Consider the following 27,055-nt stretch of genomic DNA (forward strand, 5'->3'; position numbering starts at 1 on the left):
TATTATTGCTAATTAATTAATGTTAATTAGTACATTGACCAATCCCCAAAAACTACCTCATTATCCTTCTAGCACAAAACTCATCTCTGCAAAAATCGAGATATCGTCCAAAAATGTTCAAACTAGAAAAATGAACCGCTATGGAAACAAGCAAGAAACACTTTATTTCTGTTAACGTTTCCCAAAAGTAATGATGACTGATCTTAGCGTCATATTGTATTGCTAATTAAATTTTCGAGAATAATATTTAACCTACTTGCTAAATTGTTCTTATCATCCTTTAATGCAAATCTTATCCCTGTTGAAATTGAGCTGATATAAAAAATAATATGTCATTTGACCCTGGCTTTTAGCTTGGAAAGCTTTTTGTTATATTCATTGCATAGATCAGACAATATTTCTCTTAAGCCACAATATTCATATAATATGGCAGCTAAGAGATGTAGTCCATATTTATTTGTTAAATTTTTGCTTATTTAGTGCACCCCTCACACCGTGTGCTACCAATCTCACTCCCTTAAATTTACAAAAAATGAAAATAAACTATTTTTAACATAAAAACACAAAACGCGTCTTTCGTTGTAAATTTATTGCTGTAGTTCTGAGACTTTTATTAATTTACCATCTTCTGAGAAACAACGAGTACTGTAGCTTCCGAGAAACAATGGGTGTTGTAGTTTAAGTATGAAGGTACAATAATTTTTGTGTTTTGGAAAAGAGTGAAGCAATAAGAAGCATTGTTGGCGTTAAACTACACCAAACCATGTATGAACTGGTCTTAATTACTAAACACATAATTTTTTCTGAAATACATAAAATTGATCATTAGTATCTAATAACCAGTAGCGTATCAACCTCGGTAGAGGTAAGATGTATTTACAGTGATTGAGTTTGTATGAGTACACGTATACCTAGTATTTCCTATAGTCTGTGTGGATAAATATATGTGACCACCAGGTCATAACTAACATTATATATTTCACGTTTTTTAAAAACCTGGGCGTACTTTTAAGCTGCGTTGACATGGGTAGTGAATCACGGACGTGAGCCACGCTCCGTGTAAACATAAGTAAGATTAAATTTTTTTCACGACTCGATATAATTACGATCGTGAGAAGATCAAACATGTTTGATTTTTGGATCGTGGTCATCTAGAGCAGCGCAACGTTAAAATCAATATCTATTTCAGATTATGTTGTATGATGTGTGTTTATAATAAATATTGAGTTTCCTTTCCTATTTTTATTTCGCGTATTATTAAGTATTTGGGCAGAGTGTTAACATTACTTTGTAGTTAATAAAATTTGAAAGAAAAATGATACCATCCAAAAGCAACGTTTTGAAAGAAAAATGATACCATCCAAAAGCAACGTTTGGTTGCATTTTAATAAACTTGATACAGAGCAATATTGCTGCAATTTTTGCTCCAAAGTTTAAAAAACATTAGGAACTACCTCCAATTTGTGAGCCTACTTAAAACACAAACATGGTCTAGCTTTTAATCAAGTAAGGAAAAGAAAAGACTGCCAGAATGTGAACAAGAGTGAAGACCATACATCAAAAAGCAATGCCGTGGCTGATGAAGATAAAATTTTAAATATTGTAATACCGCAATACCGCGTTTAAGAAAATAATATTTTTACTAACCTGGATCAATTCCTTGTGGTACGCTGTTTGACCTATATTTCGATTTTTTCGAGGATGAGTTTTGGGCTAGGGGTTGGTGGGGTAGTTTTTGGATATTGGTCAATATACCAATCAGTAGCAATTAATTAGCAATCAAATATGCCGTCAAGATGGGCTCTGTAGCATTATTTATTGTCGATTTATTTATAAAGTAAAAAATATATAAAGAATAGTAGGAAAATGTAAGTTGTCTTTCACATACAATACAAAAAATCCAAAACGCCAATTGAATAATTAAATTACCACTTTAAATATGTAGAACACAATAATTATTGTATAAATACACAATAATTTATACACAATAATTAATAATATTTTTCATTATATTGTTACGATAAAAATCCTGGCCTAAAAATAACTGTAAAATATATGATGACTAATATTCTGTTTTGTTGTAGAAATTTCGCCGGAGGTTCTAGATTCAAATTATGGTGAATTCTCCAACTAGATGTTTCTCGATTTTTCGATGCAAGACAATGCGATCTTTCGATGCTGTTCTAGTATATCAGGATTTCGTATATAAATACAACATTTTTATATGGAGGGCCAGTTAATACTCAAGACCCGCGCTCGCGAATTTGTTACGTACGGATATAATAAATTATTGTCAGATAAGTTAATATAAATAAAGAAATAAATTAAATCCGTAAGTGTTATAAATATTGAACCTTTTAATAAATTCACAACAAATGGTGTCAGAAGTGGGATCGAACATAAATTAGACTTATAATAATAATACAAGTGAATATAAAATAAATTGTGAAAATGGCTACGATTTATGAGCTGACAGTGACTAATTTAAGAAGACATCTCGAAGACAGAGAATTAGCTTCTACCGGAAAAAAGGCTGAGTTAGTCCAACGACTAAAGAACGCTTTGCTAGAAGAAGGTCTAGATCCAGAGACTTATATATTTGAAGATGCTGTCCTCTCGTCGATTTCGAAAGTTTCTGGCGATATTTCGAAACTAGAGAACAAAGTTTCTGGTGACATCGCATCATTGGAGAACAAAGTTTCTGACGATATTTCGAAAGTTTCGTCTGATGTAGCCAAAGTTTCTGATGATGTAGCCAAAGTTTCTGATGATGTAGCCAAAGTTTCTGGCGACATCGTGTCATTAGAAAACAAAGTTTCTAACGAGATTTCGTCTCTGGAAAGTAAAGTTTCTGCCAACATTTCTAAAGTAACTTCTGAGATGTCTGCCCTGGACGAAAGAATGTCTTCGTTAAAAAATCAAGTTGCTGCCGATATGTTGGCCTTCGAAGAGAAGATGAAAGAGATGGAAAAGAAGCTGGAGGAAACAGGGACGGCAGAGAGAGGAAACAATCCAATTACAGTAGAGACAAAAGAAGACGAGACGAAATGTAAGTTGGAAATACGGCCGATATTTGAAGGAAGTGGAAGTTCTGTCCATGTGAAAGTCCCAACTTTCGACGGAAAATCATCATGGAACAACTACATGAAACAGTTCGAATCAGCCGCAAGAGCAAATGGATGGTCTGAAAAAGAAAAGGCTGTAAACCTGACTATCGCTCTTCGAGGAGATGCCTTAGATGTGCTTCAGACCATAGCCGTAGAGGAGACCGATGATTTCGAACAACTGAAGAAGAGGTTAAATATGCGATATGGCCACGAACATTTGGAGCATGTATATCAGTCGCAGCTCAAAAATCGTAGACAGAAGAAAGATGAGGCTCTTCAAGAATATGAGGTAGATATTGCCAGATTGGTACGATATGCTTATCCAACAGCTCCCGAAGACATGATGGAAAAATTGGCCGTTCAAACGTTTATTGATGGTCTTCGTGATCATGAAATGCAGAGAACACTACGATTAGCTCGTCACAAGACGCTGGTTGATGTCTTATCCGCCGCCCTCGAATACGAGTCAGCTACGCAGGCCTCTGGCGGGTACAGTAAAGTTAGGACTGTAAAAGAGGAAGGAGATGAAGATAAACTTGACCAGCTCGTTAATATGATGAAAAGCATGACATACAAGAAAACGAAGACCATCAGATGCTGGAATTGTGGCGAAATAGGACACGTACGAAGCTCCTGTAAGCACCCTAGGTATGACGCAAATCAAGAAACTCACCATCAGGAAAACTAGAACGGGTCAGCCTTAGGGGGGCAGCTTCGACCCAAAACTTTTCCAAAGACCCTCTCATACTAATAGCTTCTTTGAAATGTCGTGAAGATAGTGTATATGTAGATGGAGAAATAAATGGTAAAAGACATACGTTGTTGGTGGATACCGGAGCGACCAGAACCATTATACGTCCAACAGTTATAAACAGCCGTAAGAAACTGTTACCAACGAGGTTGCGACTTCGGACCGCTACAGGTGAAAATGCCAACATTCATGGAGAAATCCAGGTACAATTGGGAGTTGGAGCAGAAAAGTTCGTCCATACTGTTATAGTTGCTGACATCGAAGAGGATGTTATATTAGGAATGGACGTAATGAATATGCATGGATTCCAATTGGATTTTAAGAATAAGGTAATCAAGGTTGGCAACGAGGAGGTATTTCTTCATCCACATAATGACAACACCGTGCAAGCAGCCATTACAGAAGATACAGTCGTGCCTGCGAGAAGCGAAACGATCATAGTAGCGCGACTACAGGGAATTGTAGACGAAGGGACACCTGTTATGATGGAGCCTTGGAACCACGACGATGAGGTTGGCCGTGGAATCATAATTGGAAAGGAATTGGTGACTTCGGCTAAAGAAATTCCTGTGAGACTTATCAATGTCAACGACTACCCAGTGACCATCAAGAAAGAGACAAAGGTAGGAACTTGTGTACCTGTGACATCCATAATCCGTCAGGCGACAACATCTGATAATTCCAACGACAAATTCGACCAAATGGTTGCAGTTGCAGGACAGTCTCTAAATCAGATGGAGAAAAGGAAATTAAGGGAATTTCTTCGGCAGTATCGTGATATTTTCGTACCGAAAGGAGGAAAGACGGGAAGAACTACCGTTGTCAAGCATAAAATTGATACTGGTAATGCTAAGCCAATTCGTCAAACAGCTCGACGATTACCACAGGCGAAAAGAGAGGAAGCTGAAACGATTGTTCAGGAAATGAAGAAAGACGGGGTGATAAAACCTTCTACGAGCCCATGGGTCTCTCCGGTGGTCCTGGTTAAGAAGAAAGACGGAACGACAAGGTTCTGTGTGGATTACCGTTTGCTGAACAACGTTACCAAGAAAGATAGTTATCCTCTGCCTCGGATCGATGACACATTGGACACATTGGCTGGAAGTAAATTGTTTTCTACTTTGGATTTGAAGTCTGGATACTGGCAGGTAGAAATGGACCCAGTAGATAAAGAAAAGACAGCCTTCACCACAGGATCTGGATTGTGGCAATTCAACGTTATGCCATTTGGACTCTGTAATGCTCCTGCGACATTTGAGAGGCTTATGGAAAATGTGTTGAGAGGGTTATCTTGGAAAACATGCCTGGTTTATTTAGATGACATAATCGTCTTGGGGGAGACATTCGAAGATCATTTGAGGAATTTAGAAAACGTTTTTAATCGACTTAAAGCTGCCCAATTGATGCTAAACCCCAAGAAGTGCCAGCTATTTCAAGGTAGAGTCAATTATCTGGGTCATATAGTCAGTAAAGAAGGAGTGGCCGTGGATAAGGGAAAAATCGATTCCATTAAGGAATGGCCAAAACCAACTGACAAACATCAAGTGAGAAGTTTTCTTGGACTATGTACTTACTACCGGAGGTTTATTAAGAAGTTTGCAGATATCGCTAAGCCATTAACGCGACTTACAGAGGAAGCAAGAGAATACCGCTGGGATATAGACTGCCAAAATGCCTTTGAAACGTTGAAAAAGCATTTAATAACAGCACCAATTTTGGGGTATCCACTGCCAGAAGGAGAGTTCATCTTAGATACGGATGCAAGTAATGTGGGAATTGGAGGAGTGCTGTCTCAGATTCAAGGAGGACAGGAACGAGTCCTCGGATATTTTAGTAAAGTTCTTTCAAAACCAGAACGGAATTATTGCGTCACGAGAAGAGAACTTCTGGCAGTAGTGAAATCAGTAGAGCACTTCTATCAATACCTCTATGGCAGAAAGTTTCTAATTCGAACCGACCATGCCGCCCTTAAGTGGTTGATGCAGTTTAAGAATCCAGAGGGTCAGATAGCCAGGTGGATCGAACGACTCCAAGAATACGATTTTAAGATTGAGCACCGGGCCGGAGTTAGCCATAGAAACGCTGATTCTCTTTCCAGAAGGCCATGCCCAGCAGAGTGTTCCCACTGCAACAAAACGGAATCCAAGGAAGCAGCAGTGCTAAGAACGACGATTGTCAACGACGACTGGACGCCTACTAAGATAAGGGAAGAACAAGAGAGAGATCCAGTTATACAGAAAATCCGAAAATGGAAAGAGGAAAACCGTCGACCACCTTGGCAGGAAATATCAAACCTATGCTCAGTAGTTAAGACGTATTGGGCCCAGTGGGACTCATTTATCATCGAAGATGGCTTGCTCAAACGAGTCCTGAAAAATGATGACGGTTCAGAGAAGAGAAGACAGTTGGTGATCCCAAAGAGCAGAATAGCCGAAGTACTTCGTCAGTTACACGACAGTCCATCGGGAGGGCATTTTGGTGTAAAGAAAACCCTTCAGCGAATTCGGGAACGGTTTTATTGGATGAACAGTTCCGACGACGTGAAAGACTGGTGTAAGAAATGTACTATTTGTGCTACGAGTAACGGGCCTTACCGAAAAAGGAGAGCTCCTATGAGACAATATAATGTTGGAAGCCCGTTTGAAAGAATAGCTTTGGACATCGCTGGGCCATTTCCAGAAAGTGAAAATGGGGGCAAGTACATGCTGGTAGTAATGGATTACTTCACTAAGTGGGTCGAGATTTACGCACTTCCAGACCAGAAGGCCGCCACCGTTGCAGATAAGTTGATCCAAGAATATATCAGCCGATTTGGAGTGCCTTTGGAGATCCATAGTGACCAAGGCAGGAACTTCGAAAGCGATCTATTCCAAGGAATATGTGATAGACTAGGCATGAAGAAAACAAGAACTACAGCATATCATCCGCAATCTGATGGTATGGTAGAACGGATGAATAGGACAGTTGGCAAATATTTGACAAAGATGGTGTCCGATCATCAGCGAGACTGGGACCAATACCTTCCGTTCTTCACAATGGCCTACAGATCTGCTGTTAACGAATCAACAGGCCAGACACCAGCGAAAGTCCTATTCGGACGCGAAATGCGACTACCTTGTGATCTAGAGTTTGGGTGTCGACCTGGAGAAGATGTAGCAGGTGAAGATTATGTGATCGAATTACGAAGAAGAATGGACGATGTACATGAGTTGGTCCGTTCCCACCTTCAGATCGCTAGCGACCGAATGAAGAAACGGTACGATACACAAGCCGAAAAGGGTTGCTTTAAGAAGAACGACAAAGTATGGCTGTATAATCCCAAGAAGCGAAAAGGTTGTTCTCCCAAATTGCAGCAGTTTTGGGAAGGTCCATACCTCATTATGGAGAAGATCAACGATGTCATCTACCGAATAAGCAAGATTCCGAAGGGAAAGCCGATGATAGTACACCATAACCGGCTGGCGTCTTTCGAAGGTGACCACGACGTAGATGAAGAAGTGGAAGTAAACCAAGTCCACGATGTGTCTGACCTCACGTTTGAGGAATTCATGGGTGCCTATGGAGGTACCGGTAAAGCGAGACATGGTGTTACCACTGAAGAAAAGCAAGATCTACTCGCGCTCCCCGATGACTACTCGCTGGCCCTCACCATCCCGGCCAGTATCAAAGACGCACCAGGGTTGGCATCCGTCTTTCGAAGGAAGTTTGGTCGAGTTGCAGAACTTCAATGCCAGGTGCCAGCTCCCGGTAAAACCTTGAAACTCCAAGATGCATCACGTTACCTTTTCTACCTGGTAACAAAAGACACTGCCCGTGACCAACCTACCTACCGAGATGTATGGGAAGCCTTACTTCAATTGAGAGAGCACGTACTAGAGTCCGACGTGCAAAAGTTAGCCATGCCAAAGTTGGAGTGCCGCCAATTAGATTGGAGGGTTATCCGAAATATGGTGGAGGAGATCTTCAAAGACACCGAAGTCCAGGTGTTAGTCTGTTGCAATCCGCATAGTTACTGGTGCGGAGAGAAAACCGTCCCTTGTCATTTTTATACAACTGGAAGTTGTAAAAGAGGGTCCAGTTGCCGATACCAGCATACAGTTCCGGTTCCAGTCCCGACAAGGTTCCAGGAGGAACCATCTTTTAAGAGGGGGGCAATGTTACGATAAAAATCCTGGCCTAAAAATAACTGTAAAATATATGATGACTAATATTCTGTTTTGTTGTAGAAATTTCGCCGGAGGTTCTAGATTCAAATTATGGTGAATTCTCCAACTAGATGTTTCTCGATTTTTCGATGCAAGACAATGCGATCTTTCGATGCTGTTCTAGTATATCAGGATTTGCTGGATTCACAATGCTGGAGTTTAATAGATGTACAGTGGAAAGAAACAGAATGTATAAAGAAATAGGTGTAAACCCTGTGACTGCAATAGAGATGATCGTGAAGATGACGGGAAGTACAGAGGGATGGAATAGTGTTTACAATTACATCCGAGCAGTCATTAAAAAGAGAGAAAAAGAAGAGAAACACCAACCGGGCCAATGACAAAGATAAGATCTAATTACTATTTTATTGGGAATAAGCCGCAATTGAAGGTTAGAATAAGTTTATTGACGTTTGAATCTTTGATCTTTGATCTTGCACTGATAACTTGTTTATACTCCAACAATTATCAGAAAAAAAGAGCGGTTTGTACTGAAGTACATCTAGCCTTCATCGACCTAGAAAAGGCGTATGATACAGTTCCAAGACTTAGATTGTGGCAAGCTTTAAAACAACTCGAAATTAGTCCATACCTTTTAGGAATAATCACAGAAGTATACAGGGATAACACTACTTACCTAAAAATCGGAAATTGACTATCAGAGCCAATAAAAGTAACTAAAGAACTAAAAGATGCAGTATGTCACCCTTACTGTTTAATTTATATATTGAGGCAGCCCTACAAAATTGGAAAAACCACTGCCAGGGAATGGGAATCCCCATAGGAAATGACGTACTGTTCTCCCTGAACTTTGCGGCTGACCAAGTCGTTTTAGCCCAAGATTCTTATGATCTACAATTTATGATAAAGCGTCTATACAGAGAATACGTAAAATGGGGGTTACAAGTCAGCATGAAGAAAACAGAATATTTAGTTATCAATTCAGATGCAAGGTTGGAAGAGTTGATAGACGATGACGTAGAAATCAAACAAGTGGAAAAATTTTAATATTTAGGTGCACTCATTGCTATGAACGGCTTGGGAGAAGCCGAAATTAAACACCTAATTAATCAGGGACGTAAAATTGTAGGATGTCTGAACTCCTTATGGTGGGATCGCAACATTTCCAAAAGAAACAAAAAAAGAATAGGGAAAACCATGGTTGAATCAGTTCTTAGTTATGGCTCTGAAGTATGGACAATTAATGCAGACCTGTAGTGAAGATTGTTGGCAGTTGAAATTGATTATTTGAGAAGAAGTGCTAGAACATCACAGCAGGAAAGGAAGAACAACGAATTTATAAGAAATACATGAATGCTACAGAAACGGTTATTGACAGAATTAAAAGAAGAGGTAGACTTTTCAGAGAAAAAAAGAAGAGAGGAAGAAAAAACTTGGAAGCCCCAAATGGAAGCCCTCTGGAAGGAGAAAAAGAGGTAGACCTCGACGCTCATGGAATGAAGGAATTAGAAGAGCGATGGAATCGAGAGGTTTGGAGGAGGAGCATGCCTTGGACTGGGAGGATTGGCGGAGGAGAACGGGAATATGGTGATAGCCGTCTCCCAAATGTGTTGTATTTACAAGTTGGATTAATGTCAAACGTCAATAAGCTTATTTTAACCTTCAATTCTGGCTTATTCCCATTAAAATAGTAATTACTTTAAAATGCCACAAAAAAATATCTTCAGATCAATAGATAAGATCTAGATAAGAGAGGGGAGTGTTCTGAAAATGTCGTCAACCTTACAGCGGCCATCCCACTTTCGGAGTATAATAGGTACGACAGTCAACTACGCACAAGTAGGTGGAGAGGGTAGTTTTAGTTGGTAGCAGGATAATAGATACCTTAATCTTTGGCGTTGCTATCTTAAGTACTTTAAACTAAACTAAAACCCAAATTTTAGGGACTCAAAATGGACGTAGCATAAAAAAATATCAAAACTCCCCCTCAGACAAATTCTGAGTGCGCCACTGTCTCTCTCCACGTATAATGTGTTTAAATTATTTCAATTTTCTTGTTTTTAGTGTATTTAAAATATCAATTTGTTTATTCATTCTTCCCAGAACCACTTTCTTCGTGGCCTATGTTTTGCCTACGATATTTTCAGAATTCATCTGTACACCCACAACTCGAATGTTTGCAGTTTTTTATTGATGTCGCATTGAAGGTCCTGCTTTTAATATCCCTGAAGTGATCATTTGTGGAGTTAATCATTGTTCCCGGATATGTATATTTTTTCTCTTGTTTGACATTGGTTTCGTTTATTAGAAGATTCTCGTTGTTTCTTTTGATAGTTTTTTGTTATTGATAGTTTTTGATATTGTCATAATTTTGTGTCTTCTCGACGTTCATTTTTAGACTGTATTCTTGTCCATTCTCCGCTATTCTGGTCATCGTCTCTAAAGAGCTTTAATATTTTCCGCTATGAATGTGTGAATAATTAATTTGGTGGCCTTCTCAAATTACGATTTTTTTAGATGGCTTTATTATGATTCCTTTAGAAAAGTAGTTATAGATAAATTATAAATCATGTATTTGAGGTCTGTAATTTTAAAATGAAACAGCCTACTGATTTTAAAAAATGTTTTGTTTTACGAATGCAAAGATAAATTCCCACAAAAAAACATTTACTCACTTTAACCACATCAAACAAGGGAAAGTTAAACACAGAGAAATACATTTTTGTTTCTCCAAAATATCGGATACCGAATTATATATCGAACTCACTCGTATGGAAAATGCTGGGGACTGATTCAATCGTATATCCTGAAGTAATAACGAAATTTGATCGAACAATGGAAATGACTAAAGACGAAACGATTGATAAACCGAAAAGCGGGTCTGGAAATGATTTATTCGGTTCACAAAAGGGGGAAATCACAGATAGTATCTATTATATAATGGAGATACAAGTACATCTCTATAACAATGAAAACTAATTAGAGCAGAGTACACTATCAATATTTCAGAAACAATTGGTTTTTGTGAAGTGATAGAAGATAATAATACTTGAAAAACTATACATCGAGAACTCTACTAAATATCATATTATGTCTTTGTGAATAAACCACAAATTATAACAAATTATAAATTATTTATTTATCTGATCTTATAGATCGAAAGATTAAAAAAATTTTTAAAATATAATACTTTAATGGTATTGTCAGTATTTTACAGGTGCATTTCTAGGTGAACTATAATGTCCACGTGCAAGTAACGTTTCGGGGAACTATTTTAGGTGATGAGAACGATGAACAAATACCACCTTCAAAAATAATAGAAATACTAACATATTTCATCTACATACTTGCAAAATATGTTATGCTAAGAATAATTATTTCATTCATTTAATAAGTGCACTTAAAAAATTGGCAGCGTATGTGATACGCAGTAACGACAATCGTCTTATAAACAATGTGTTCTGGGAAAGGCCAGAGGGAAGAAGGTCTGTAGGGCGGCCTAGAAAAAGGTGGAAAGATGCAGTCAAAGAAGATCTAGAGAAAATGAGAGTGCGACAATGGGAATTACTGGCACAGGACCGACAAACATGGAAGGCAATAGTAAACGCAGCAAAGACTCACGAAGAGTTGTAGCGCCATTAATGATGATGATAACTTAAAAGAATCAGAGTGACATTTTTTTGCATTTAAGAGACGAGGTGAAAAGGACACAGGACAAAAGAACTAGGTGAAGGATACAAATTGGGATAGGTAGGAAAAAGTAACACTAGGAATGGATTTGGTATAATTACTGCTAATGAAAAAAAGATATCTGAATAAAAGTTGTAATAACGACTGACACAATATGTAATATCAGTAAAATTTAAACTTAATAAGTGTTAAATGTTGGGTATGTATGTACTCCTAGTCTGGATGAGAATAAAAGAAAAGCTTTATATGCTCAATTAGAAGATATACTTAGATATATTTAATTAAAGAAAAATTTTTTATTAGAAAGTGATTTTATTGCATATTTAAACGTGACACGAAGCAATACATGAAGACCTAGGCTTTGAAACTAGATATAATGCTGGAGATGATATGCTAGAATTAGCAACAGTATTAGATACTGCCAGTGTGACACATTAAATAACTTCTTTCAAAAGAGAGAAAGTTCACTTATCACATACCAAAGTGGACAACATTACTCTCACATAGATTATTTCATAACATTACGTAAATGCATTGGTTAGTGTAGTAGTGTTTGGGACTCGGGAGACTGAGTGAGACCTCGGAAGCTCTAAAGATGACATCAAAGAGGATGTCGAAAGCTCGACGCAATTATTTAACCCGGAAGATTGTTAAGTTTTATATTAATTACATTAATAGTATTAATCTTAGCTCTAGGTCTAATATATATATATATATATATATATATATATATATATATATATATATATATATATATATATTTATATATATATATATATATATATATATATATATATTTATATATATATATATATATATATATATATATATATATTAAACTTAGAGCTAAGATTAATATTATTATAAAAATTAATATTAAACTCACCAGTCTTCCGGGTTGAACCGCGTCGATATCCATTTTGCCGAGCTTTCGACATCCTCTCTGATGTCTTCTTCAGGGCTTCCGAGGTCTCAGTCTCCCGAGCCTCCAGACACTACTACACTCACTAGTCACTTCTAGTTCACTCACTAGTTCACTACTACGACTGGGACCAGGGGACGGTTCATTTATACCGTCGATGGTGACGTGGCCTAGGTGGGGGTTAGGGTGGGGATTGGCGCGAGAGTTGGCGCGAACATTTCCGACAGTGGGATTTTGATTGGAAGATGGAGGGGGCGATATTTTGTTTATGCCCCTCCATCCCCCCCCCCATCGCCCCCTCCATCTTCCAATCAAAATCCCACTGTCGGAAATGTTCGCGCCAACTCTCGCGCCAATCCCCACCCTAACCCCCACCTAGGCCACGTCACCATCGACGGTATAAATGAACCGTCCCCTGGTCCCAGTCGTAGTAGTGAACTAGTGAGTGAACTAGAAGTGACTAGTGAGTGTAGTAGTGTCTGGAGGCTCGGGAGACTGAGACCTCGGAAGCCCTGAAGAAGACATCAGAGAGGATGTCGAAAGCTCGGCAAAATGGATATCGACGCGGTTCAACCCGGAAGACTGGTGAGTTTAATATTAATTTTTATAATAATATTAATCTTAGCTCTAAGTTTAATTGTACTAACCGCGGAAATCTTTCCGAACATATATATATATATATATATATATATATATATATATATATATATATATATATATATATATATATATATATATATATATATATATATATATATATATATATATATATATATATATATATATATATATATATATATATATATATATATATATATATATATATATATATATATATATATATATATATATTGTTATGATGTATTATTTGTGAATGATGAGCAATGAGTGTTTTTTAATAATATATATATAGGGTTTTTATCGCGGTTCTCGAAGAATTAGTTTGTAAGCACTTTTTGAAATTATCTTTATTATATCTATTATGAAACACGCATATATATCTAACATAACCAATGTAAAGTTTAAAATAAACTATCTTTAAATTAAAATTCTTATGAAACTAATTAAATTATATAGATAATGTAAATTTTAAACAAACTATCTTTAAAATTGAAATTCTTATGATACTAACTAAATTATATTAACAAAATTTTGTACCTTTCTTTCACTGAATGCCTAAATAAAATGTTCTCCAAAATTAAGATTTTAATCACCACTCAATGTCTTCGTTCTCAGCCTCGGTTATCCTTGTTTTTGTGAAATTAATTTTTCCAATTATCAGCTTCTACCAATTTAAAATATTTTTCTTCTTAACAGCATTTATATATATTCTTCTTTTTATTATACCAATATTCAATCACCAAATATATTATATAATTTTAATTTTCAATTAATACTTCCTTCCATTATCCAATTACCATTTTTACATAACATAATTTTTAATCTTCAATAATATTATCTTTATACTGTTTCTTAATCTTCATTGAACTTATTATATTGATCATCTGGACCTTCTGACTGACTATCTTGAACTTACTGAACAATTGACTTCACTAACTAAATGTGTCTATCTTCTAACTAACTTTCTTACTAACTGACTGGCCATCTGACTGAACATTTTGAATCCAAATCACCGGGTATTTATATCTTTTTCCATGTTCCAGAATCATCTGGCAAGAAATCATATTCGAATTGTTCTATATGATTGTTCTCGAAAAAGTATATGTTCTGGTTATGTCCATTTCACAGACAACCATATTCGAGAACGTTCTCGTAAACAAAGGTTAAATTCTGTATTCTAGAGAATTCCTTACTTTTCTATCGAGAATTTAGTCGACATTTAGGCTTTTCAGATCAGAATATAAACTTAAATCAGTAACTTAAACACTCTAATTTAATAAACTACACATTTTAAACAACATATTATTATAACCCCACTTATATTCGTAATTATTAATTTCTGTAACTTATGACACTTATTCAAGTAGGTATATCTGGTTGCCTATGCACATGGCTCACTTAAATATATTTACAATATTATAATTATAAAAAAAAAATTTACATTTATTATATGCTAGTTTCTTAAGAATACCCTCATATAAATAATTTTTATAACATTCTCTAGTATATAACTTATTAAAATAACCAAATAACTTATTAACAACTTATATAACTTATTAAAATAACCAAATACTTTTAATATCTAATATTATCTAGTATATAACTTATAAATTAATTTTTTAAACACTATTTTTCCTCCTCCTACGTCCAATATCATTTCAATATATATATATATATATATATATATATATATATATATATATATATATATATATATATATATATATATATCCGTCTTCTTATTTTCACTCCTAGTTTCCATCAATATAGGTCTATCTTTCATTCTTTGGCCATCTTGCTTTCCTATTCTGTTTATAAGAGTTATTTCTTGTTCGAGGTCTACCTTAATTCTTAGTTTTTGTAATATTGTTTGGAATTTGCTTTTAAAGTCTTTATAATCTTCTTGTTCTTTCTCTATTCCGAGTATAACTAGGTTCTTCCTTCTAGTATTTTTTTTTCTAGCAGTTCTGTTCTTGTCATTTAGATTTTAATTTTTTCTTTCATTTTATTATTTTTCATCTACAGCTGTTGATTAACTGTAGATATACTTTTCTTAGGTCTGACTGTATAATATCCAACTTTTCCTCGACTCGTTTATTGTGGTCCTCCATTGTTTGTAGTTTTTCTAGAATTGTATTTAATATCGTGTTCGCTATCTTAGCCTTCGGTGACAGTAGAAGAGAGTACACCCTCTTCTACGGATCAAGGTCTCCTATCTATCCGTCCCCAGAAGAGCAAAAATGAGGACAGAAATATTTTCGCCCAAATACTTTCTTTTTCTATATATTTTGTATAGTCACTTAACACTGTCAGAATATCTGTTGGTCTATCGCTTGTATTATTAATGTTGTAACGATAAGACTACCAAAGAGAATTGAAGTACTGTCATAAAAATAATACCTCAATCAACCATGGGAGTTCATCGTCTATGCCTTGCCTAACTCAGTATCTCAAGTGTGAGTTCGTCTTGTCATAAACTAGGGATTGAACCTGAACTCTTAGCTGATAGCAAATAAAACAATTCTTAGCCAAAGATGTATATTAAAAGGATAAAAAAACAATAATTAACCCTGCCAAAGCTTAACAATTAATACGTGATACTTATTGCTTCGGGCTGCTTGTGTGTTTTAGATGTTAGGTCCTCCAATTAAATGTTGTGTCTTCTGGAGAGCTACAGTAATATGTGTATGTAGGTCCTGACTAAGTTGTTAATAAATGTCCAATATGGTCAATAAATTCGATCTGGTCAATAAATTTTCATGATTTTGAATGTGGTCAATAAACTCGATGTGGTCAATAAAACCACCAATAAACCCAATAAACCCAAGATAATTTGTAGACCATAAAATTAATCTTATAATATTGTTTACCTTCTTTTATAAATTTTGAAAAGAGGCAAAAAATAATCCCACCATTAAATGTGATTGACAGAAAATAGGAAGGGACTGACTGAATGAAGTTAGCACAGATATCATAGGATGTTGCTATAGATATCATGAAACTAGCTTGTCTGTCAACACAGAATATTTAGTCTACTAGACAGAAAGAGAGGGGGCGAATATTTATTGTAGAAGAGAGAGAAAAGAAAGACAGAGGAAGAAAAAAACAGAGGGCGTCAACTACTTTTTAAATAAAAAAATAGTAAAAATTAAACTGAAGATAAAGAAATTAATAAATTAAAAAAGAAATTAAAATAAAATAATTATTAAAATATAAATTAATAGAGATGTGACGTTTATAACATTACAATAAATTATTAATAAAACTAATTTTACAGTATTTTAGGTTACCTTAGGCTATACTTTTTAATATTCCGAAAATTTCTCTGTAATAAGATTTTTTATTTCTACTTACAGCTTTGTGATTTTGTAAATTAAATATTCACTATACCTACTTAATTTAGTAGAATATCCACTAACAAATTCGCACATGTATTTACGTTTCAGCACCACGTTACCTAGTCTCTTTAAAGAGGGTTTAAAATATAAATAACAAATAAATAATAGAATTACTATTTAAAAACTACAGAAAATCTGTACCGCCTACTGTACTTCCTACTGTATCACCCACTGTACAATCTGTTTCTATAATTATTTACTTGATTTATTCGTGAGTTTCGTTATCATTATCACCAAGTTTTAGACAAATTTCACTGCATTTTAAGTTGTTTTTTATTGAGCAAGAAAATTCTTTTTTCTAAGATTTTCACTGTAGTATTACCTTCAAAGTACACTTGCAAATGTTGACTATCAATAATTGTTTCGTACTAACTTTGAGTTGGCTCTCTAATGGGAGTAATTGCAAGGTGAGCATGATTCCAGTCATTAGCTTGCCATAATACTCTTGTAATATGTTGATAAAGTTTAGATGGTGGTTCACAGTTTGTCAATTCCTTGACCCCTACTTATTGCCAATCTGTACCTTTAAATTAAATATCGAACAACTTTGTTGTGTATATATCGAAGCTCAAATAACTTTATTGAAACGATGAATATTTTTAATTCCTTCGTCCTTATATGGAGCTTCATGCAATGATGCTAATACTTTATATACATCATATGTAACAAGTTCACAATAGGAAATAATTGATTTTTTGGCAAAAAAATAAAAAATCATGTACGGCTGGTAGTGCATTAGAGAAATAATTGAATAGTTTTGTTGTAAAAGTAAATGTATCGGTATAAAAACTCTAAGGTTCGTAGTGGCTATTTTTCCAGTATGCATCCAATTTTTTGACTTTATTAAATATTTCAGTATTATAATCTTTCGATTAAAACAATATTCAGCTTGTGGCTAAGTACTGAATGTATTTCGGACTTTAAAGCGTTAGGTAAATCGCGGACCACAATAATAATTTTGTTATTTTATTGGTGTTTTCGAGCTAAAATAATCGTTTTACGAAAAGTCACAAGAATAATACTCAAGTTTCTATATCTCCGCTTCTGGTTGATATATTTTGATCTTTTTTTAATTCGTATGTACTATTTGCGTACATTAGAAATATGCAATATTTTAATAATATTATTAACCTTTTGCAGATACCGTGAAAAAATTTTTCTTGGTCTAACAAACCGACTTTTTATAAAATTAAAAAAACGTAGAAATTTAGCTGTATGTAACAGATATTTATAATAATATAATTGTGTACCTTATTGTCTATAAAAATATATGAAATTTAAAAATTCTTTGTTGTTTTCACAATTTTAAGGAGGTATTACACATAAAGGGTCATTTTTATGAATAGGCTTTAATAAAATCAATATAATTATAGCAAATAAGAAACACTTCTGGTTCCACTAAAAGAAAAAACATAAATTTGTACTCTCGAAATCCATACAGATTACTAAAACTATTATTCCAAATTTTGAGCATTATAATTATCACAACAATGCCTACATAATCCCATCAGATGCTCTAGGCACAAATATTTTTTACAGTTTGTGCAAGAATATCTTGTTTTTCAGTTTTTTAGTGCAGCAGTACGTACATAGTCCATGAGTTTGATCTGAGGAACAACATTCTCAGTTTCTATTCCATATATTTCAGAAAGACGCAAACAGATTATCCTCGGAATGGTTTGCTGTTGTGCTCTTCGACAAATATGTGGGTTAAGTAATTGAAATCCCAAATTTTCTAAGAATTTTCTTCGATCAATTTTTGTTTGGGTATTCGAGGTGTAAATGAACTATTTATTCCAGCAACATTCGTGGCACTATAAAAAATGGCTATTGGCCAACGACGAGTTGCACGAGCGCAATTGGAGGCTTCGTACATTTTATCAACAGCACCTCTTTTCGTTTTGTTGTAGTCAGTCGGCAAGCTGTTTCCCTATGTACACTTCCAAATTTGCACTATAAAACATTTTGGCATCCACTAAGGCATATATTTTTATTTCGTACCGATTCGGTTTTTTCGGCATATAAATTTTGAACGGACACTTACCTCGAAATGCTTTGACATATTGTAATGTTGGGACAAATTGGATACAAACTTGCCGTAAATTTTCCTAACTGAAGCTAATTTGTCGACTTGAACTCTTTCTTGCCTGGTAACTTTATCGTCGAAACGAATATGTTTTAACAAAAACTAAAATAGTATCCGGGACATAGCAAGTCTGAATATGTCCATAGCCATTCCTATCTATCTATCTATATAAGGATTTTTACAGCTGTCGCCGCCTTCCTTCTTTCAGCCAACGTCTCCAGTCCTTTCTGTTCTGCCATTTTCCATCTCTAAGGTCTCGTCTTTCCATGGCCTCGTCCACTTCATCCCTCCATGATCTTCGGGTTCTACCTCTTTTCCTCCTTCCTATTGGGCTCCAATCCGAAATCTTTGCTATCCACCTTGTATCATCTGTTCTTCTCACATGTCCATACCAAATTAAACGTTTTTCTTCGATGTAGCTGAGTATGTCTTGGTCTACTGCCATTCTTCGTTTTATCTTCTCATTTCTGATGCGATCCATTTTTGTCACTCTGCAGCTTCTTCTCATGAACTCCATTTCAGTTGCTGAGATTTTGGACCTGTTTCGTTTATTTATTATCCAAGTCTCTGCTCCATAGGTCATTATACTGTGTACCAAGGTGTTATAAATTCTCCTCTTTGTATTTCTGGTAATCTGTCTATCTTACAGTACCCCTTTCATTTGTTTAATACATGTTCTTGTCTGTGCTAATCTCCTGGTTATCTCTTGCTAGGTGGTTTCATTTTTTGAGAGTATGAATCCTAAAGAGTTGAATTTGTCAGTGCCGTTAATTTCCCTATTATCGTCCATTTCCAAGTATCTCACTGGTTCTTGCATTGTTGTTAAATATTCGGTCTTTTCTAGATTTATTTCCAGTCCATTTTTACTAGCCATAGCCATTCCATTTGTACTAAATAAATCTTCAGTGTTTCTCCGATTATTTTTACCAGCATCAAAAAGATATAAAAGTCTTAATAATTCTTTTATTTCTAATAAATCAGTCGGTCTAAAAGAACGATTTTGTGAAACGTCATAGGCTTCCATTTCTATAAATTTATCAATATGTTCATTATGCATGTGAGAAAAAGAGCACTACCATAATTCCAAAGCTTTATTTTCATGCCATATATCTCCTTTAACTCCAGGTAAATGGGTGATAATATTTTCAGCGCTTGTTCGAACATTTCGTGCTGATGCAAGATATTTTCCCCACCTATTAGTTCCATCTTTTCCGATAAGACAGGGTATTCTTGTCCCTTGTTCGACTTTTCTTCAAGAATGTGTGAGTTTTATTTATTTTCAAAATCCTCTTCTAAGTCTATATCCTCAATAGTTTCTATAATATGTCTATAATCGTCTATCAAACTCCCATCATCATGTTGTTCTGACTCTGAGTTAGTTAAAATTTCCCCAGGAAGCTGCATCAGTCATTCTGGTTCCCTCTTGAAATTCATTATAAACGTATGTCCGAAAATATAATATAAATCAGTAATGCAAACAAAAAAACCAAACAAATTATTCGTTTCTCAAAATATAACGGCAACCATAACGTCGGTTTGTGGGACCGAATCATATATTATATCCAAAATTTTATATCAATTATACACACGTGCTGAATTATAACTAAATAGACGGTTGAAAGGCACTGTGGAGTGCATATTAAAATAAAAATTGGCGAGGCTTAAACTGCGAAAATTTGAATCACTCGATACGAGAGACATAACTTTATCAGCCGAAGATTAATAAACAAAAAATGTAATTTATTCAAACAGTTAAAAATTTTTTTTTAAATTCAAATTTTTTATTGTATTCTAATTATTAATTTTCTGCTGTATTATAAAAGTCTAAGTCTTTATATTTAAAATGTACCTAACTAATTTCTTTTCTTAATTATTATTACAAATTAGCTGCGACTTAAAAATATAATTCCTACTTTTTATCTAATCGTCTCAGAATAACTATCTACTTCTTTTAAATTTGTGTAAAAATTATCAGCTTTTCAAATATGTAAAAACATTTTGTATAAAAGTAACAGTTTAAAAGTTATAGTCTACAGGCCCATGGGAGATTTTAAATGGGTCATTTGACTCAGAATGAATTACATATAAAATAATACTACAATATGTAATAACAACTATGCCGTCAATTATTATCGGTACGTGTGAGTCCCAGGTAAGAGAAACTTACCACTCAAGTAGGTAAGTTTATTTTGGCCACACAATTTTGTAAGGCATTAATAAACTTAGGTAATACAAAAATAATGATTTGTGACCTAATGCCGTACAAAAATATTGGTACCAGGAGCAGGAAAATGTTTTTATTTTCGGTATATTTCTACATTTTCGGTAATTTTACACAGTACGGCATTCATACATAATATTTTTTTATTTATTTATGCCTCAACCTCATAGGGTCATGGGCGTTGTTCAATTTGAAGTTTTACAATTTATTTAGTACATTTATGGAATATAAGTATGATGTTAAATTTTTCATATCAGTTCCGTCACTTGAAATTGCTTGTAAGGTATCTTGTAATTTATATTGAAGTCTCTCCATGCGATATAAAGGACACTCCAGTAAAATATGGCGAGCACTGAGCACAATATCACATACGTAGCACTGTGGTTTTAATTCACTCTCCAGCAGATGTTTATGGGTGATGGCGGTGTGGCCTATTCTCAGCTTATTTGGGTTTGATTTCCAAGGTAATATAGAATGTTTTATATGTTTCTCGTAGTTGGGAGATTGGAAAATTTTGGTTCGATGAGATAGGAAATTTTTTATGAAATGTGCTATATTACCTTTTATTCCCCATCGACTAAGTTTTTGAATAATACCTTGTCGCCAAACTGTATCGTATGCTCTAGTTATGTCAAAAAATACTGCAATACATTTTTGTCCACATGCCATTGCTTCATGAATCTCAGATTCTAGACTAATAAGATTGTCCAGTGTTGAACGATTTTTCCGGAATTCGCTGTGTTCCGGGGCAAGTAATTTATTATTTTCCAAAAACCACATAAATTTGTTGGAATGATTTGATGATTTTCTCGAGAACTTTACACATTACACAAGTTAGAGAAATAGGTCTATATGAATGTGACATAGATTTTGGTCGATTTTGTTTATAAATAGAAATGACGATAGATGAACTCCAGATTTTTGGAAACTTGCTATGTCTCCATATATTATTATAGATATTCAGCAAGTGTTTCTTTGCAGATAAGGGAAGTTTTTGAAGAAATATTGAAGGGATGTTATCAGGACCGGGAGAAGAGTTTTTCGTATTATTAAGTAAGTATTCTAATTTATCGATGGTTACGGGATAATTTAAAAGAGAAAGGTCATCAGGCAGTATATCAATACCTTTGGATTCCTATCTTTCTTTTTTGGTCAAAAAATCTGGATGAAGAAGATCATCGCTTGAGAATCTTTCAAAACTATTAGCTAGAATATTGGCTATGCCTAGAGGGGAAGTGTATATTTTTGGTTTTTATTTTAAGAAGTTAATGTGATTTTTGGTATTTTCCCGGATATCTTTCGTACACACAAAATTTTGAATCAGTATATAGAATAAATTTTTTGCAGCGCCGTACGTTTTAACTGAGACAGGGATGAGAAATCTAAGGCGCAACACCTAATTTTAACTTTGCGGAATAGTTTCTTAAGTTGTTATTACATATTGAAGTATTGATTTATATGTTATTTATGCACGGTCAAATGACCCATTAAAAATATTCCATGGGCTTCTGGTCTATTATTCTAATTGTTTATTATTTAAAAATAACCGTAAGTTTACAAAACCGATTTTAGTTATAAATTGATTTTTTTTTTAATTTTTTGATGTTTATTAAAAGGACCTCTGGGAAAACTAAAAAAAATTACCTGTGATAAATAATTTAAATAATTTTTAAGTTAACTGATGAATGAAGTTAAAAGTTTAATAATTTGTTAAATACTATAAGACAGCCGTTTGAAATCAATCACAAACGTTTAAGTTATTTTTTACAAAAGTCATTACCAATTAACGATTTTGCCTTATTTTGCTTTTTTCAAAGACAAAAATATTCACAAGAGCTAACGGATCGGGTATTAAATTACATAAAAAATGACATGTCTATAAAGCATCCAAGATGTAAGGTATATCAAAAAATACATTAAAAGATGTGAATGCCAAAGTATGTACACGAAAGTATTAAAAGACATCCAGTTTTAATTAGTGATGAGGAAAAACTAATAGTAAAATGGATATTTTTTTGGCTGTCGCGGGTTTTCCCGTGACACGCTATCAGCTTACTAACACCGTAGTTGTGATCATTAAAAATCTAAGGAAAGCCAATCCATTTAAGAATGGAATTTCTGAAAATGGATTGTACCAACATTTCCTAATCCGGAAGTAAGACCTCGTGTATCGCAAAAGATGACAGCTAGCCGTTCCTTCGTTACAGAGGAAAGGATAAGAAATTGGTTTAAGAAAGTATATGATTATTTCAGTCAAAAGGGCATTACAAATGTATTGGAAGATCCAAGCCGAATATTCAACTGTGACGAGAGAGCCTTTTTTATGGCTCAACAGGACAAACAAGTGTTAGTTAAAGAGGATCTAAAACCGTATATAACAGAACTGCTAACGATGAAAACGAATGTCTGACCGTATTAGCCACAATATACACTAGTGGAGATATCCTACCACCGATGATTTTGTTTCCCTATACAAGGCTGCCAAAAAAAAATAAAAACCAAGGCTACTAAAACATTTAGTTCCAACGATGCCAATCGGTTGGGGTATCGGATACAATGAAAGTGGATGAATGAATACAGAAACGTTTTAGGAGTATGTCGCAAACTATTTTAATAGATGGTTGAACGAAAAAACATTAAGCGATTTGTCGTGTTATTTTTGGATGAACATGTTAGCCATATATCTCTGGCATTGAGCAAGTTTTATCGGAAAAATGGAATTGTTTTGGTAGCACTGGTTCCAAATTCCATACATATCATCCGGTAGCTTGATGTTGCTATATTCCCACCTGTCAAAGCTACATGGCGCCAAATAGTTCATGATTTCTGAACCTACTTTTAAAATCAATCTCTCATAAATTCTGCTGAATCCTATTTTATCACTCCTTCAAAATTTCCAACGCCATTTAAAAATGCATTTTATTTCCCCAGAAAAATATCTCAAACGTCCAAAAGAAAGTCTACAAAAAAATTACCACCTGTAGTAACGATTGCTAATGATTTCATGAAGTACCAGGGAAGAGCAGAAACTAAAAAAAAATAAAAAGGAAGCAAGAAAAAAGCAAAAGCTTGAAGAAAAGAAAAAAAAGCACCTAACATCTCGAAGAAAAATGCAGAATCAGATGGCATGAAAACAGAAAAAATTAAAATTTCGAAAGCTGTCAAATTAAACCTAAACATTGAGAATGAAGAAATACAAAGAGGAGAGATAGACGGAGCAAATAAAAAAGAAAATTAAATTTTAAACAAAAATGTGGGTTCTGGCAGAAAATTAAGTGAAAGAACTAGAAAGCCGAAAGCTAAAAATTCTATGGACTTAGAAGTGGGCGACTACGAATTAGGTGACCACGTCATTGTTGTTTACGAGAAGAAACATTTTCCAGGAGTAGTAGAAGAAATAACAGAAGATAAATTCAAAATAATGCTATACAAATATGCCATCTTTGGCATTGGAGATGGCAAAAGACAGATTAAATTATTTGGTATGACCCAGAGGAAATTATTTGTTCAATTTCATCGCCTCATCCTGTTAATAAAAGAAGCCTTTTTCTGTACCTGAGATCAATAATTTGGAGGTCTTTCATAGCTCTTTGCTCTTATGCATTAAATGAAAATAAAAGGCTGTTGCTAAGTAACTTTTTATGAAAGGATTTTTTGTCGTTATTTTTGGATCAAAATATATTACGTATGTACATCTTTTTATTTTATTTAGTTTTTCTATGTCTCTTCTATATAAAAATTATGTTTTTATGCTTTTTTGAGAATATTAAAATAAATATTTACATTTTTTGATATGCAAGCCGGAATTAGATCACTGTTAGGACGGAATTACCACTAATTTTTTTTTTGCGAATAAAAAACACATTTTTTATTAATTATTTGGATAAAGAAAACCTAAACCTATCAAGTACAGTTGAAATCCATTTTCTCTATTATTTCGTTATCTTAATATTTACGTCTAAAGTCAAATATTCCTTAACTGGGCCGCTATTGGGTCGGTTTACCTTACGCCATTTTAAAGGATTTTCTGTTTCTTTACAGATAAAATATTTATATTTAAGATAGATAGATAAAGTTTGAATAGTAAGCACAATTAATAAAAAAATTATATTTTTCGCACTACATTGTTAATTAAAAAACCATACGGAAGTTTCTGAAAAACACCTATAGGTTTGATTACTATAGATATATATTAACGAAAAAAGTTGTCAAATACCTGGCCATTGAAACGTGCTTAACCCCCTCAAATTTTGATTATTGCCCTGGAGTATGAGTATCTTATATTATCTCTAATATAAATCCCTTATATAAACAAAATTCCAAAACTACAGGAAAAAATATTGCCAGATCAAAAAGCAGATATTAGGGAACATTCAAGTATTAATTAATTGAATAAAGAAAAAAACTGATAGTGAAAAAAAACAAGGCATACTCACGAAACGTTAAAGTTATGGAACAATTCTTGAAATCGAACAAGATCCGAAACTGAAATGGACTGTAATAATTTTAAAATTATAGCTGCAATCTGAATACTGATTCGAAAATATTTTTTGAAGTCATAAAATCGTTTATTTGTGAGATCTAATCCGTCGTTTATATATAAAGTTGAGGTGATCCTTTTTTCCAATCGTCTATTCCGAAAAACCTGCCTCATTTCAATTATCGACCCTTTTCTGAATGTTCCTTTAAAGATGACAAATCACCTTTACCCTTGTTAGTGTATTTCGTCTTCAGTGATTCTCACCATTCGAGAAAATGCCGATTTTGCTTTCCACACGACCAATTTTTCAACAGGGGCTCATAAGCATATAGTGACCTAATTTCAAGAGAGAGAGCCACCTGTATGAATCGGGACTGGGATGGATTTCCATCCAGTTTCGATTTTTGTGTAATTGCCAGTCTAGAAATGCAAAAACCCATAAAAAAACTTGTGCGAAGACGTAGCAAAATTGTTTTTTGGAGGGCTGCGCTCAGAGGGATTTGCAAAATGAGTAAGGCCGATAAATAATTAACGAATTTATACAAGGTCAAAGGGGCCGGAACGAACGACTTTTACGTGGAGTATTGATGTATCTACTTGCAAAAGTCAAAGAGAGATCTCTTGGCAGTTTAAGCACATATATGTGAAATATGTGAAGAACATTTTTAAAAGGTGTTTAAAATATAGAAGATTTTGTCCTATCGCCAAATTCTTTATAATTTTACTTAGTTGGCCGGTTTTTACCTCCGGGATCTTTGATGACATTATCACACCTGAGTTTAATATAGTACAAAGACAATATTTGGAAAATATTAGATACAAATTAAATTATTCAATGTGTTTATTATAAAAATATTTTAACTACTAAAAATTATTTTAAACGGTAAAATTAGGATTCTTTTAAGTAAAAAGAACTAAATTTGATCAGTAAAATTTATTTTTAGCTCAAATTTTTAAACATCATAATAGTGCGTGGCTTGTTAGTTTGTTTAAGGTTTAATAAATGTCTGACTTACCTATCATAATAACAAAATGATATAAAAGTAAACCAAAATTCGTGGAGAACAACTTGAAACTCTCTTTTTCGTTCATATCAAACTAAAAGTCATTGAAAAAACAAAATGTACACGCGAAGGTATATCTCACATTCATTCCACGCTCACAATAAATTCAGCACTGAATTTTGAAACTACACATTCGAACTATTTTTAGTCCAGAACTGTTTACAAGACGATTTTACTTGTTAAACATACATAAACATAGTGTTTACATTTCCACGAACGGAATTATTTCACGGAAATTTTTTTCGGAGCCGAGAGCTTCCGTTTCAGCATTTTTGAATACTGCGGGTGGTTAGACTGTTGCTGGCGAAGCTGTTGAATGTTTTTGGTAAAACGTGGGGGAACAACATGTTGAGCTTCCGACTCGTCTGGTCGGATTGAGAATTAGGGCGTCACGGCGCCTGCGTCGTGAGAGTGTGGGGACTACCAAGGGCGGCGGAAGAGGGACTTACAGTCGGTCCTATCGATTGTTGAAAGGACTATCCCAATCAACATTTTCATATCGTATCGTACGCAAAAAACTGGAAAATCATATTGATAATTAACGGAAAT

General features: G+C 34.3%; 1 protein-coding gene across 1 annotated transcript in view; it reads right to left on the reverse strand.

Annotated features, from left to right (window-relative positions):
• The window catches only part of LOC140432426 (uncharacterized), a 523,599-nt gene extending 496,784 nt beyond the window's left edge, over positions 1–26,815 (reverse strand). Inside the window, exon 1 of the mRNA XM_072520321.1 lies at positions 26,459–26,815. The gene's annotated coding sequence lies outside the window, so the exon portion shown is untranslated. The remainder of the gene's footprint in view (positions 1–26,458) is intronic.
• Between the last annotated feature and the right edge of the window lie 240 nt (positions 26,816–27,055).

The sequence above is a fragment of the Diabrotica undecimpunctata genome, chromosome 1, assembly GCF_040954645.1.
Source record: "Diabrotica undecimpunctata isolate CICGRU chromosome 1, icDiaUnde3, whole genome shotgun sequence".
Classification (NCBI taxonomy): Eukaryota; Metazoa; Arthropoda; class Insecta; order Coleoptera; family Chrysomelidae; genus Diabrotica; species Diabrotica undecimpunctata.